We start from the raw sequence: 13,915 nt of genomic DNA, 5'->3' as shown, positions 1-13,915 counted from the left end.
TTTATCACCAGATATTGAATATAGTTCCCTGTGCTATACAGTAGGACCCTGTTGTTTATCCATTCTATATATTGATATCATAGTTTGCATCTGCTAACTCCAAACTCCCAATCCATCCTTCCCCTAACCACCTCCCCCTTGGCAACCGAAAGTCCATTCTCTATTTCTGTGAATCTGTTTTGTAGATAAGTTCATTTGTGTCATACTTTAGATTCCACATATAAGTGATATCATATGGTATTTGTCTTTCTCTTTCTGACTTACTTCACTTAGTATGATAACCTCTAGGTGTTACCGAGTCTAAGCTTGTACTGCTCACCGCACAACAGGCCAATAATCAAGAGACGAGTTGTTGGGGCAAAGAATAGCAACTTTATTTCGAAAGCCAGCAAATAGAGAAGATGGTGGGCTCATGCCCCAAAGAACCATCTTGCCTGAGTTAGAATTCAGGCTCTTTTATACTAAAAGGGGAGAGAGTAAAGTCAAACACTTCCTGGTTCCCATCAGCCTCTGGAGGGGATGTGTTAATTTCTTCTTCCCTGCAGTCATTCACAGGTGGGCCTGGTCATGTTATTTCCTGTGAGCTAAACAAAAGTATTTTAGCTTAAAGTTCATTACCTGGGAAGCAGGATTCCCAGAGATGGGCCATTATGTATAATTTAAGCTTATAGGCAACATCCCTTTAGTGATTAACTTGTAATAAAATACAAAAGGTTCTTCCCTACTGCATATGTCCATCCATGTTGCTGCAAATGGCACTATTTCATTCTTTTTTTTATGGCTGAGTAGTATTCTGCTGTATATATATACCACATCTTCTTTATCCATTTATCTGTTGATGGACATTTAGGTTGCTTCCATGTCTTGGCTATTGTGAATAGCGCTGCTGTGAACATAGGGGTGCATGTATCTTTTTGAATTATAGTTTTGTCTGGACATATGCCCGGGAGAGGGATTGCTGGATCATATGGCAACTCTGTTTAGTTTTTTGAGGAACCTCCATACTGCTTTCCATAGTGGCTACACCAATTTACATTCCCACCAAGAGTGTAGGAGGATCCTCTTTTCTCCACACCCTCTTCAGCATTTGTTTGTATCATGTCTATTTCAATACCAATATCGATATAGAAAGAATTTCAATCTAAAATGGAACCAGAGGATATAAAATGGAAAGTCTTATTCATGTGCCTTCAGAAAAACAAAACTTAAGGAATGAAAAACGGATTTCCTGATATACTGAAAACTGAAAATGTTGGAATTTTCTTAAATGATAGGGAGTTAATCGGGGGTTATGTCATATCAACTTTGGAAAGTTTTTGCTTATGGTTTCCAGAGTTATGAATGGGAAATGACCCAGGTTGAGTTGGTCTTGCCAAGGGAGCTGAAGGGAGCTTTGTTTGTATGACTGGACTGGTTTTGTCTGCTTGAATTTTCAAAGCTGCTCTCTCTTTGTTTTGATTTTAACAGACTCCAACAGAACCCTCCCCTCTTTACATTCCCTTCCCATAAATACAGCCTACCCCAAACCCTCAACGGACTCATCTGTAGCTTGCTATAGTTTGTGTGTCCTGAATTGCAGTTTCTCTGCTATTCTTGAATAAACTCATCTCTTTGAGCTTACCTCAGTTTACCTCTTTATTTAGGTCGACAAGTAAATTCAGTGAGCATCTAAGATTATATTCTTCCTCTCTTGGTCTACCATCTTCACAATTCATTTTCACATTTACTCTCCAGACTTCTGCCAGCATAAATTAGCAAAATCTTGCAATTATTGAGAACTGTAATCCTTCTCTTCTTGTTTTAAATTTGTAATTATCAAACAACAAAGTCCTACTGTATAGCACAGGGAACTATATTCAATATCTTGAGATAAAGCATAATGGAAAAGAATATTTAAATATATATATATACATGTATAAAATACATATATATGTATTCATATATATGAATCACTTTGCTGTACAGCAGAAATTAATACATTGTAAATTAACTATATTTTAATAAGAAAAATTGTAATCATCTCTCGGGATTTCTAGCATTGCCAGATATTGTCTGATGCTAACTCAGCATCATCCCTGCCCTTCTAAGAGTTCTCTTATATTTCAGAATCTGAAAACTATGTTTCCCAGAACCCCTTGCCAGCAGAGTTATGGTTTTGATTCTTCCAATAAGAGTTATTCATGCTAGATTTTGGAAGACAATGGAAATTATTATTGCTCAGCCTCAACAAGCAGGCATGTGGTCTTCAGCAGACATTAAATGTGAGATTTTGCAATGACTTCTGGGCTTTCTACTGAGCACCATCTGCTTTGGTGCAGTAGGCTATTGAGATCATTAGTGGTAGTTTCCTGCAATTTTCTGATTTCCAAAGATAACTGATGACTTTCCCTGTCTATGGCCCTCTTTGGTGCTTTCAAAAGTTTTGTAAACACTTAATTCCTTTCACTAAATACCCTCCTGCCTGAAATGCCTAGAGAGGTTTCTGTTTCCTGACTATAGACTGATAGACTATGGTCTGACTCTAGTTATTGACAGCTATTTAGGTATGGTCACCATTCAATCAGAGGAGATGCTAAGCTAATCAAAATAGATTCCAGTTATGAGCAACCAGTATAGTTTCACTGGTAATACTAGCTGAGTTTCAGCTCTAGTTATGAAACTGGAGCAATGAGATATGTATATGAGAAAGGCATGAAGGACATTGAGGCAAGGTCTTCACTGTTAAAGTAACAGCCTCATCTGATAGATAATAGGTAGCTGCATTGACTAGAGTAGTATAGTAAGAAATATATGTGGTCTTTGTCCCCAAGAAAAACATTTGAAATTTCCTGAGTGATAGAAATGTCTTTTGTCATTCATTAGCTGTCCCTTTGAGAGTGCCTGAGTTTATGCTAATGAGATGACTTAGGGTGGGGTCCCTAGAGAACCTTGAGATAGGGCTGGTCACCAGAAACACCAAATGATTAGAGGGTTGGAACTTTTAGACCCACCCACTGACCTCTGGGAAGAGGAAGAGAAGGGCAGCCGTAGATTAAGCTCTATAAAACTCTTCAACAATAAGAGTTGATGAGCTTCTGGGCTGGTGAACACTTGGAGATGGGGGGAGAGTGGTGTGCCAAGAGATCATGGAAGCTCTGTGCCCCTTTCCACATACTTTGCCTTATGCATCTCTTTCATCTGGCTGTTACTGAGTTATATCCTTTTATAATAAACTGGTAATCTGGTAAGTGAAATGTTTCTCTGAGTTCTGTGAGTTGCTCTAATAAATTAATCAAAGCCAAAGAGGGGATTGTAGGAAGTTCTCATGTATAAAAAAATATTTATTAATATATTTGCTTCCACTATTTCTTTCTGGGCTCATTTTCATTTTACAAAGAAGATCCTTTAGTTGTTTTTTCACAAAGAACTTATTACTACTGAACTTTCATAATCCTTTTATGACTGAAAATGCTTTCATTTTACACTTATTCTTTAAAAATAGTGTGGTAAACTCTGTTTCTCCTTCACATCTATTTTTGTCATCAATACCATGTATTTTAACTCTACATGTATTTTACATATATTTTAACCTCAACAAGATATTACCATTGTTTAAACAGTCAGTATTCATTTACTTTTAACCATATATCTACCCTTTCATCTGTTTTTTTTTTTTTTTTTACTTTTTTAAAGTTTTATTTATTTATTTTTGGCTGCGTTGGGTCTTCATTGCTGTGTGCAGGCTTTCTCTAGTTGTGGTGAGCAGGGGCTACACTTTGTTGAGGTGCGTAGCCTTCTCATTGTGGTGGCTTCTCTTTTTGCAGAGCAAAGGCTCTAGGGTATGCAGGTTTCAGTAGTTGCGGTGTGCAGGCTTCAGTAGTTGTGGTGCTCAGGCTCAGTAGTTGTGGTGCTCAGGCTTAGTTGCTCAATGGCATGTGGGATCTTCCCAGACCAGGGATCGAACCCATGTCCCCTGCATTGGCAGGCAGATTCATAACCACTGAGCCACCAGGGAAGTCCTTCATCTGTTTTTTTTATTGTTTTATTTATTTATTTATTTTTTGCGGTACACGGGCCTCTCACCATTGTGGCTTCTCCCATTGTAGAGCACAAGCTCCAGACGCACAGGCTCAGCGGCCATGGCTCACGGGCCCAGCCGCTCTGCTGCATGTGGGATCCTCCCGGACTGGGGCATGAACCCGTGTCCCCTGCATCGGCAGGCGGACTCTCAACCACTGCGCCACCAGGGAATCCCCCTTTCCCCCTTCATCTGTTTTTATATCTTGTGTTATTGAGCTTCAACCAGGGATGATTTTCCTTTGCCTGGAAAATTTTTTTGGTATTTCTTCTGGTGTAGGTCTACTGACATTAAATTCCCACAAGTTTTTGTGTGTCTGAAAATGTCTTTATTTTACCCTCACCTTTAAAAGGATATTTTAACTGGATATAACTTTCTAGCTTGGCTGTTATTCTCCTTCAGATTTTATTCCATTGTTTTCTGGCTTCCATATTTTCGTTTGAAGAGTCAGCCATAAGTTTTGTTTTTACACCTTTAAAATTATGCATCTCCCTCTCTTCTGCTGCTGCTTTTAAGACTTTTTCTTTTTTCTTTAACTTGTAACAGTTTTACTATGATGTGTCTAGTTATGATTTTCTTTATATTTGCTTTTCTTGAGGATTTTAGAGCTTTTCAAATCTGTAGCTTGTCTTTCACCAATTTTGGAGAATTTTCAGACAGTATCTCTTCAAACATGATTTTTGCTCCTTCTCTTTCTCCTGTCACTTTGGGACTACATATGTTGATTTTTTGTCATGTCTTACAAGTCTGTTTTATAATTTTCTTTGTTTTCCAATCTTTTTATCTCTTTTTTAATCTGTATGGTTTCTTCTGTCCTATTTTTCGGTTCACTAATGATCTCTATGGTTGTGTCTAATTTGTTGTTAATCCTATATATTGAGTATTTATTTCTGAAATTTTATTCTTAATTTCTAAGATTGCTACTTGATTTACTTTTATATATCTCAGATCTCTATGTTGTAGTCTTTAACCTAGGGAATAGTCATTCAGAGGTCTTGGCTTGAAAACTGGCATATTGTCTAGGATTCCTTCTCCATTTCAGGCTCTGAACTCCTGTTTTTGTATGTTGAGCTTCAAGAGACTGCCCAAATCTCCATTTACCTTTTAAACACCTTAACAACTGTGAGGTGTTTTTTTATTTTTCTTTTTACTGCAACTGTTCCTCTTCCTTCCCCCATTATCTAGAGACTTAGGATTCAGAATAGTCCTTGAGGCAAAATCCTTGCAGAATGTCATACTCATTTCTCTGTGATTACACTCTCTATGGGATCCTGGCTGTTCAAGTCTTAGCTACTCCACTTGTCTGAATTCCAACTTTGGTCTTTCCATCCCCATGTGATTGTTAAAAGCTCTTGGCCACTGCTCTTTGCTGTGCCTCTATCTCCTAGCTATAAAATGGAAGAAGCCTTCAGAGGAAAAACTGGTGGAGGACGTCATTTATTCCAGTTTGTTTCCCTTTCCTCTATGATCTTGACTTCTTGGGCCTGGCTACCTTGGTTGCTCTTCAATGTCTTCAAATAACTGACTTATTTTTGTGTTTTACCTACATTTATAGTTGTCCTTGATGGGAGTGTTAATTTGAGAAGAGCTTCTCTTAAGAAGCTTAACTTTAGACTTAAAAACTGGAAGTCTAAAGCCTATGCAGCCTTTTAATGTTAAAAGAACCATACCATTTCCAATTACTATTTATTAGACTCTTAGATTTTTAGTATCTTCTGTTACACCAAATAGCAGATGGCTTTCAAAGTTGTTCTCTCCTTGTGAGATAATCATATAACTGTTCATTATGTATCTATCTATCTCTTCTATTACATCTATCCCAACAGAAGAGTCTTTGAATAGCAACAAAACAAAAGGGGCCAAATAGTTAGCTGAGCAGGAGAAATACAGTTCTTTCTTAAGTAAATCATGATGAATCAAATCCTTGCCTTTTTCCCATTTAGAATCAGGGTAGTGGCCTATAGTAGTGCATTTTTGTTCTTGAAATAACTTTCTTTGGTCCTACTTTCTATAGCCCTCAGGTAGTAGCTTATCATAGTAGTGACTTTCCAAAAGGCAACTGATACATCTTTGCACTTGCCAGTAGACTATATTCATCATAATTTTAAACTCTTTTTGTAATTTGGCATCCATATAGTTATCCACGATTCCTCAACTGAATGCCTGTCTTGTTTCAGGCACTGAGCATACAAATGGTGAATAGACACATGGCTGTTCTAGTCTGTGACAAAAATGACATGCCTCAGGGGTCTGAAACACGTAGAACTTAACCACTCTTATTCTTGAATACTGCCATGCTGTTGCACTGTCTTGAGTTATAGTTGATCTGTTTTCTCCATCACTGATGCTTTTGAAACTGTGAGGTTTGTAGGGCTGTTTCCACATTGCATGCTGTCATTCTCTTTTTGGTGGTGATAATGTTTTTTTTTTCTGTCTTGTTGCATCTCTCTTCTCCATGGTAACTTCTTGAAGCTGCCAGAATGATGTAACTTTTTTTCTTTTCTTTTTTGTTCAGCCACTTCTGCATGGTTGCCAATGGAAACCAGATAAGTAAGTATTAAGTGTAATATTAATTTAAATATTCTGTGTCTGGATAGAGATAAAGTGCATGACTTTTATGACATCTATTTCAAACTAGCTTCAGGCACTTTCTGCATTTACTTTAAGCCTTTTGTCGGGCTGTTCCAGAGTGGGGGTTCCTGGAAGTCTGAGTACCAGATAAATAGGGTGATATGTATGAAGTGAAAGTCCAGACAATGTAGTTGGAGAGACTGGGGAGGAAGACAAGCACTATGGCATATTTTAGATGGTCCTAATTGAAAAAAATACTATAATATGAATGAATAAGGACAGACCTAAGGGTAATTTTTTAACTCATTCTTGGCAGCCTCTGCTTTTAGTTCCCAAGTGGTAAAGGACTAGTGGGAAAGAAAGGCCACTCACTGGATAAAGTCAGCAAACTTCATCCTGTTCAACTTTTCTCTTCAATGAGCTGATCAGTCCACTTTCAGCTTCCTAAATTCCCACTGACCTTAATTCTGTAGTTTTAATCTGCTCTTTCACTTTGTGACAGTTACCAACTAGTTTCTTCTCCAAACCCACCATTCTATTCTCTGCTTTGTGTTCTTGGGCCCTGCAAACTACAGTTTTTGCTTTACCAGCTGACCCACTCCACCTTAGGCTTTGATAATAGGGGATGCTAGAGGAAAGCTATAAGTCTGGAGGAAAAAGAAACTTCCTCCTTCCTGTTTATGATCATTGTCACCAAGCAGTGATTCTTCACCTTAAAAGTGACAGCCCTAAGAGCAGTGCTTGCTTCCCTTAATGATTATCTTTGTGAAAACTTAGCTTCCATGTTTGCCTTTTCAGTGTCCTACAAATGACTAACAACTATTTAAGTTAAATTCTCTCTGTTGAATAATTTGTGTAGTTTCTCTCTTTTGAATTGGACCCTGACTGATGCATATGTGCCATCTTTTTTCTTCCCTAAGAAGTACCATAGGTTGATGGCACACTAAAGGCATATAGAAGGTGGCCAATATTCCTATCAATGGGGCTCCATACCTTCTGGATTCCGGGTGAGGAGCATATACAGTTACATAAAGCTTTCCTTATCAGACAGGAACAAGGTAGTATATAATCACTGATTTCTATAGCACGGAAATTTCTCGTAATAAATTCAGCCCAACACAGAAAACTGATGACAGCATGGCAAATGAGGTTTGTTACAACCCACTGAGCTTTCCAGACACGCAGGCTCAGCGGCCATGGCTCACGGGCCCAGCCGCTCCGCGGCATGTGGGATCTTCCCGGACCGGGGCACGAGCCCGTGTCCCCTGCGTCGGCACGCGGACTCTCAACCACTGTGCCACCAGGGAAGCCCCCCACTGAGCTTTCTTTTTTGGTTCTTGAAGATAATGGAGTGCTCCAAATGGATGAGGCTTGGAAACTCAGTTGAAGTCAGCTGCAGTTCTGGCTTTCACAGTAGTTTATACTTAGCACTTGTCATAATGTGTTATTAAATAATTATTTGAGTAATTTTTAAATGTTTATTTATCCAACTGGGCTGCTTGTTAAGGGCAGGGACTATGTCTGTTTTGTTCCTTTCCATATTTCAAATTCATAGCACAGTGGCTGGCAGAAAGGTGGTCAAAAAATATTTGTCAAATGGGAAGCAGAAGGAAAAAAGATAATTTAAAGTCTAAAGCCCACAGGGGACATATTGTACAACATGTTCCTTTTTGAGAGTCACTAACTTGTCCATATGCCTAGGACATCATTTTTCTGTAAACTTCCTCGCCTGTTGTTTAAGGATATCACCAACCATGGATAGAATTTAGGGAGTGAGTTGGTACGTAGTGGTTGTCATTCTACTTCTTTTTCCTAGTAATCTTTTATAAAGGAGGACAATAAGTTTTCTGGTCCCTGAAAAATAGTAGACATGAAAACCTTTCTGCTAAAAACATCTAGAAGTACTGGATAATAGCTAACAAGCATGGTTTTAAATACATTTCTGAGTTGGGCCTTGATTTTTTATCTACTCTGATAATTCCTCTCCCCTTCCCCATTTTTGAAGTGTTTAGTCCATTAACATTTAATGTAATGATTGATATGGTTTAAGTATGGTGTTTTATTATTTATTTTCTATTTGTATCCTCTGTTTTGTTTGTTTGTTTTGCTATTTCGTCACTTTCAACCCTCTTTGAATTATTTGAATAATTTTTTGAATTCTACCTTTATTTATCTACTAGCTTTTTAACTATATTTTGCATTAATTTCTAGTTGTTCACTCCAGAGGTTATAATACATAGCATTAGCTTTTCACAGTCTGTTTGGATTTAGTGTATCATGTCACACACACAAAAAAATGTATAAATTTCCATTTGTATAGTTCCATTTAACCCTCTATCTGCCATTCCTTTATGTTCTGGTTGTCATGTGTATTACATCCATACATGTTATAAACCCCAAAAGATAATGCTATAATTTTTGCTTTAAACAATCATGTTTATTTTAAACAAATTATAGGAAAAATAGACGTATATGTTTATCAGGTATTTACCATTCCTGATAGTCCTAATTCATTCCTGAAGATCTAAGCTTTCCTTTGGTGTCATTTCTCTTCAGTCTGATGAAATCCCTTTAGCATTTCTTCTTTAGTGCACATCTGGTGGTAGTGAAATCTCTTAGTTTAACTTTACTTGGAAATGTTTTTAGTTTTCTTTAATTCTCATAGGAGATTTTTGTTAGATACAGCATGGTAAATCAATAGTTTCATTCTTTAAGCACTTGAAAAATATTGCTCACTGTTTTCTGGCCTTCATATTTTCTGGAAAAGTCCAAAATCATTGAATACTTTTCCTCTTGTGTGTAATGTATTGGGGTTTTTTTGGGTTTTTTTCCTGGCTGTTTTCAGAATTTCCTCTTTATCTTTGGTTTCAGCAGTGCATTGGTTACCTATTGCTGTGTAGCAAATTATTTCAAAACTTACCAGCTAAAACAATACACACTTATTATCTCACAGTTTCTATGGGTCAGGAATCCAGAATTTGGGCACAACTTTCTGAGTCTCTCACACATTTCAGTCTTCTCAGGTTTGACTGTGAGGAACCTGCACATAGTTCACTCATGTGATTGTTGCCAACATTCAGTTCCTTATGGGCTGTTGGCCAGATGACTCGGTTTCTCATGAACTATTGTCCAGAGGCTTCCCTCAGTTCTTTGCCACATGGTCCTCTCCATACAGCACCTCACAACATGGCAGCTTGTCTCATGAAAGCAAGCAAGCAAGAGGGAAAGAGAGAGAGAGTGAAAGACAGAGGCAGAGAGACACAGAGAGAGAGTGCTACCAAGAGTTATAATTTTTGCTACCTAATCATGGAAGTGACATCGCATAGCTTTTCTGTATTCTATTCATCAAAAGAAAGTCACAAGATTCAGCTCACACTCATGGGGAGGGATTACACAAAGGAATAAATACAAGGAGGTTGGGGTCATTGGGAACCATGTCAGAAACTACCACAAGCAGTTAGGCTATGATATGTCTAGACCTGATTTTCTTTGTGTTTATCCTGACTGGGATTTGCTAAGCTTCTTGAATCTGTAAATGTATGTCTTTCACCAAATTTGCGAAGTTTGTTATCATTTCTTCACCGTTTTTCCTATCTCATTCTCTCTCCTCTTTTTTTGAAATTCCAGTTGCCTGTATGTCAGACCTTTTGGTTTTATCCCTCAGATTCCTAAGGCTCTGTTAATTTTTTGATAATTTTCCCTCTGTTTTCAGATTGGATATTTTCTAGTGATCTAACTTGAAATTAACCAACCCTTTCTATTCTCATCTTTGTTCTGCTATTAAGTCCACCCATGAATTTTTTAACTGCAGATATTATATTTTTCAGTTCTAAGATTCCCATTCAAAATATGCAACCATGTTATAACCCTTATTAGGCATTCTTCCTAATTTTTTAGTATAATAGTAGCCTCAAAAGATGGAAGTCATCAGACCTCCCACAACCTCTGGAAAGACTGCTGCTTAGAAGATATTCAACAAATGTTTACTGATTCGAATTTAATTGTAACAAAGCAAGTGAAAGCAACGTCAAGCCATAGAAAGCCCAGGAAGGAAGCAAGAAACAAAAGGTAACATTATTGACTAGTTTTGGGAAGTCAGGCACACTAATAAATTTGATTAGTGGAGTACAAAAAAGGAGGGTATGTCTTAACTCACAGAAAAGGAAGGTTTTAAATTTGTGTGGCAGACAGACTGTAAGGTCACTCCATGACCTCTGTCTCCTGGTGTCCACACCTTTGTGTAATCCCCTCCCCTTGAGTGTAGACAAGATTTATGACTTGCTTCTAACCAATAAAATATGACAAAGGTCATGGGATGCCATTCCTGTGACTATGGTAGGTTAAGTAAAACTCCGTGTTGCTAGCAGATTCACTTACAAGCTCTTTTTGCTGGCTTGATGAAGTAAATGGCAATGTTGGGGAAACCTACTTGGCAAGAAGCTACAGGTGGCCTCCAGCCTCCAGCCAGTAAGAATCTGGGCTCTTGGGCTTCCCTGGTGGCGCAGTGGTTGAGAGTATGCTTGCCGATGCAGGGGACATGGGTTCGTGCCCCGGTCTGGGAAGATCCCACGTGCCGCAGAGCAGCTGGGCCCATGAGCCATGGCCACTGAGCCTGCGTGTCTGGAGCCTGTGCACCACAATGGGAGAGGCCACAGCAGTGAGAGGCCCGCGTACCAAAAAAAAAAAAAAAAAAAGAATCTGGGCTCTTATAGCCACAACACACTGAATTCTGCCAATAGTTCGAATGAGCTTTAAAGCAAATTTTCCACCAGTTGAGCTTCCAGATGAGAACACAGCCCAGCTAACACCTTGATTGCTGCCTTGCAAAAGACCCAGGTAAGCCATTCCTAGACTCCTGACCCACAGAAACTGTGAAATAATAATGTATGTTACTTTAAGCCACTCAGTTTGTGGTAATCTGTTAGGCAGCAATAGAAAATTAATACAATCTACATTGTTACAGAATTTTGATACCTTTTATTTTGTTGATATTGAGTTTCCTAACTGTTTTTCATACTTAGTATGCTGCTTGAGTTTTTGAAAATGAAATATTTTGAGAGCAGCAGTTTTATAGTGTAATCGCAGGAAAAATGGGACTCTGGGGAACCCACAAGGAAAGCATCTTTTTAAATGATCTGGTGTCAGAAATTCCACTCTTGAGAATTTGCCCATAGAAATAAATTTTTAATAGCTATTGGCAAATTACTCTCCAAAACGAGTATAATGGAAATGTTATAATTCACATTTCCACAACAGTGTATAAGTACCCTTTTTCCTACATCCCTGTAACAAATTACTCCTATCCATCTGTTTTAGTTTTCTAGGGCTGCCATAACAAGGCCACAGAGACTGGATGGCTTAACAACTGACATTTATTTTCTTACATTTCTGAAGGCTAGAAGTCTGAGATCAAGGTCTTCTACAGGATTGGCTTCTTCTGAGGCCTCCCTCCTTGGCTCGTGGTTGGCTGACTTCCTCATATGTTTTCACATGGTCTCTACTCTGTGTGTTTATATCCAAATTTCCCCTTTATATAAGGATACCAGTCATATTGGATTAGAGCCCACTCCAATGACCTCATTTTAACTGAATTACCTCTTTAATAAAGACCCTATATCCAAATACAGTCAGTTACATTCTGAGGTACTGAGGGTTAGGACTTCAACATGTGAATTTTGGGGAAAAGACACAGTTCAGCCCATAACACCATCCCATAACACCATCCTTTATGGCTTAGCTTAAATATCACTTCCTCAGGGAAACACTTTCTGACTCTGAAAGAAGTTTGCATCCCTCTGTTTTATATATATACACACACACATATACATAAATGTTCCTACACTTCTCCTTTATGACATATCATAATTGTAATATTATCTCATTTTTGTAAAACAAACCATGATATTCTCCTTTATATAAAGTTTGTATATTTGTGTGTAATAATATGAAAATGGAGAAAGGTATAGAAAGATACAATCTAGACTGGTAACATTGGTTACATGGGGACTAGAGGGGAGGGTCCAGTAAGAAGAGTGGGAGAGATATAGTAAGCAAGCAAACAAAAAAAAAAACCCTAAATCAACAACAAGAGCTGAAGAAATATGATGTCCATGTATGCATGGATAATATTATACAATTTATTATTCAAAAAATTTTTTTCATTTCCTATCTATTGTTGTATGGACAAAGAATTGCAAACTCTAAGTGACATTGGAATAAACATTTCTTTACCTTCTATATCTGTGGCTTAGCTGGGCTGGCAGGGAAGACATCACTCAATGTGGCTCTCACCCTCTTCCTGGGGAAGCCGGGACAGGCTCTTCTCATGGAATGGCAGAAGCTCAAGAGGTCAAGAGGAGATGTGAGAGGCATCTTTGGGCCTCGGCTTGACACTGGCACATTGTCACTTATTGGCCAAAGAAAGTGACAAAATCAAGGGATGAGGAAGTGTACTCTAAGCCTAGACTTGGGGATAGGAGAGGGAGTTAATAATTCTGATCTAATCTACAAATGTAAATATAAATCTATATTTAGAGTTATGCATTTCTATGTGTACATAAAGAGTTTTATGAAAGGCTAGACCTCAAATTAATAGTTTTGTGAACATGGTAGATTTTGAAATCGTTTTTACTTTAAAAAAATTATTTATTTATTTATTTATTTTTGGCTGTGTTGGGTCTTTGTTGCTGTGCACGCGCTTTCCCTAGTTGCAGCGAGCAGACGCTACTCTTTGTTGTGGTATGCAGGCTTCTCATTGCTGTGGCTTCTCTTGTTGCAGAGCACGGGCTCTAGGCATGTGGGCTTCAGTAGTTGTGGCACATGGGCTCAGTAATTGTGGCTCGTGGGCTTAGATGCTCTTCAGCATGTGGGATCTTCCCAGACCAGGGCTCGAACCCATGTCCCCTGCACTGGCAGGTGGATTCTTAACCACTGCACCACAAGGGAAGTCCCCTACTTTTTGTTTTTTTTACTTATGTGTTGTTTAAATTTTTGCCAGCCATACACTTTTGTATAATCTTACCATAACAATAAAGATATTTTACTGGGGGATAAAATAATTTTTTCAGGTGAGGGTATAGTGGGGAGAGGGAAGAGCAGTGTAAGCAGAGAAAGCCCTCCAGATTCAGGCCAGCTTGACACACAGCCATGAATCTATAAATAACTTAAGCAAAATATTTTCTGTCATCATGCAAAACCACTGCGTTGAGTCACGTAGGTACTCAACTATAACTTGGTATATTATCATCCTAAATTAATTTAATAATTACTTTATACTCTGTAAGAAAA

Source organism: Globicephala melas, chromosome 1 (genome assembly GCF_963455315.2).
Source record: "Globicephala melas chromosome 1, mGloMel1.2, whole genome shotgun sequence".
Lineage (NCBI taxonomy): Eukaryota > Metazoa > Chordata > Mammalia > Artiodactyla > Delphinidae > Globicephala > Globicephala melas.
This window is presented reverse-complemented; position numbering follows the sequence as displayed.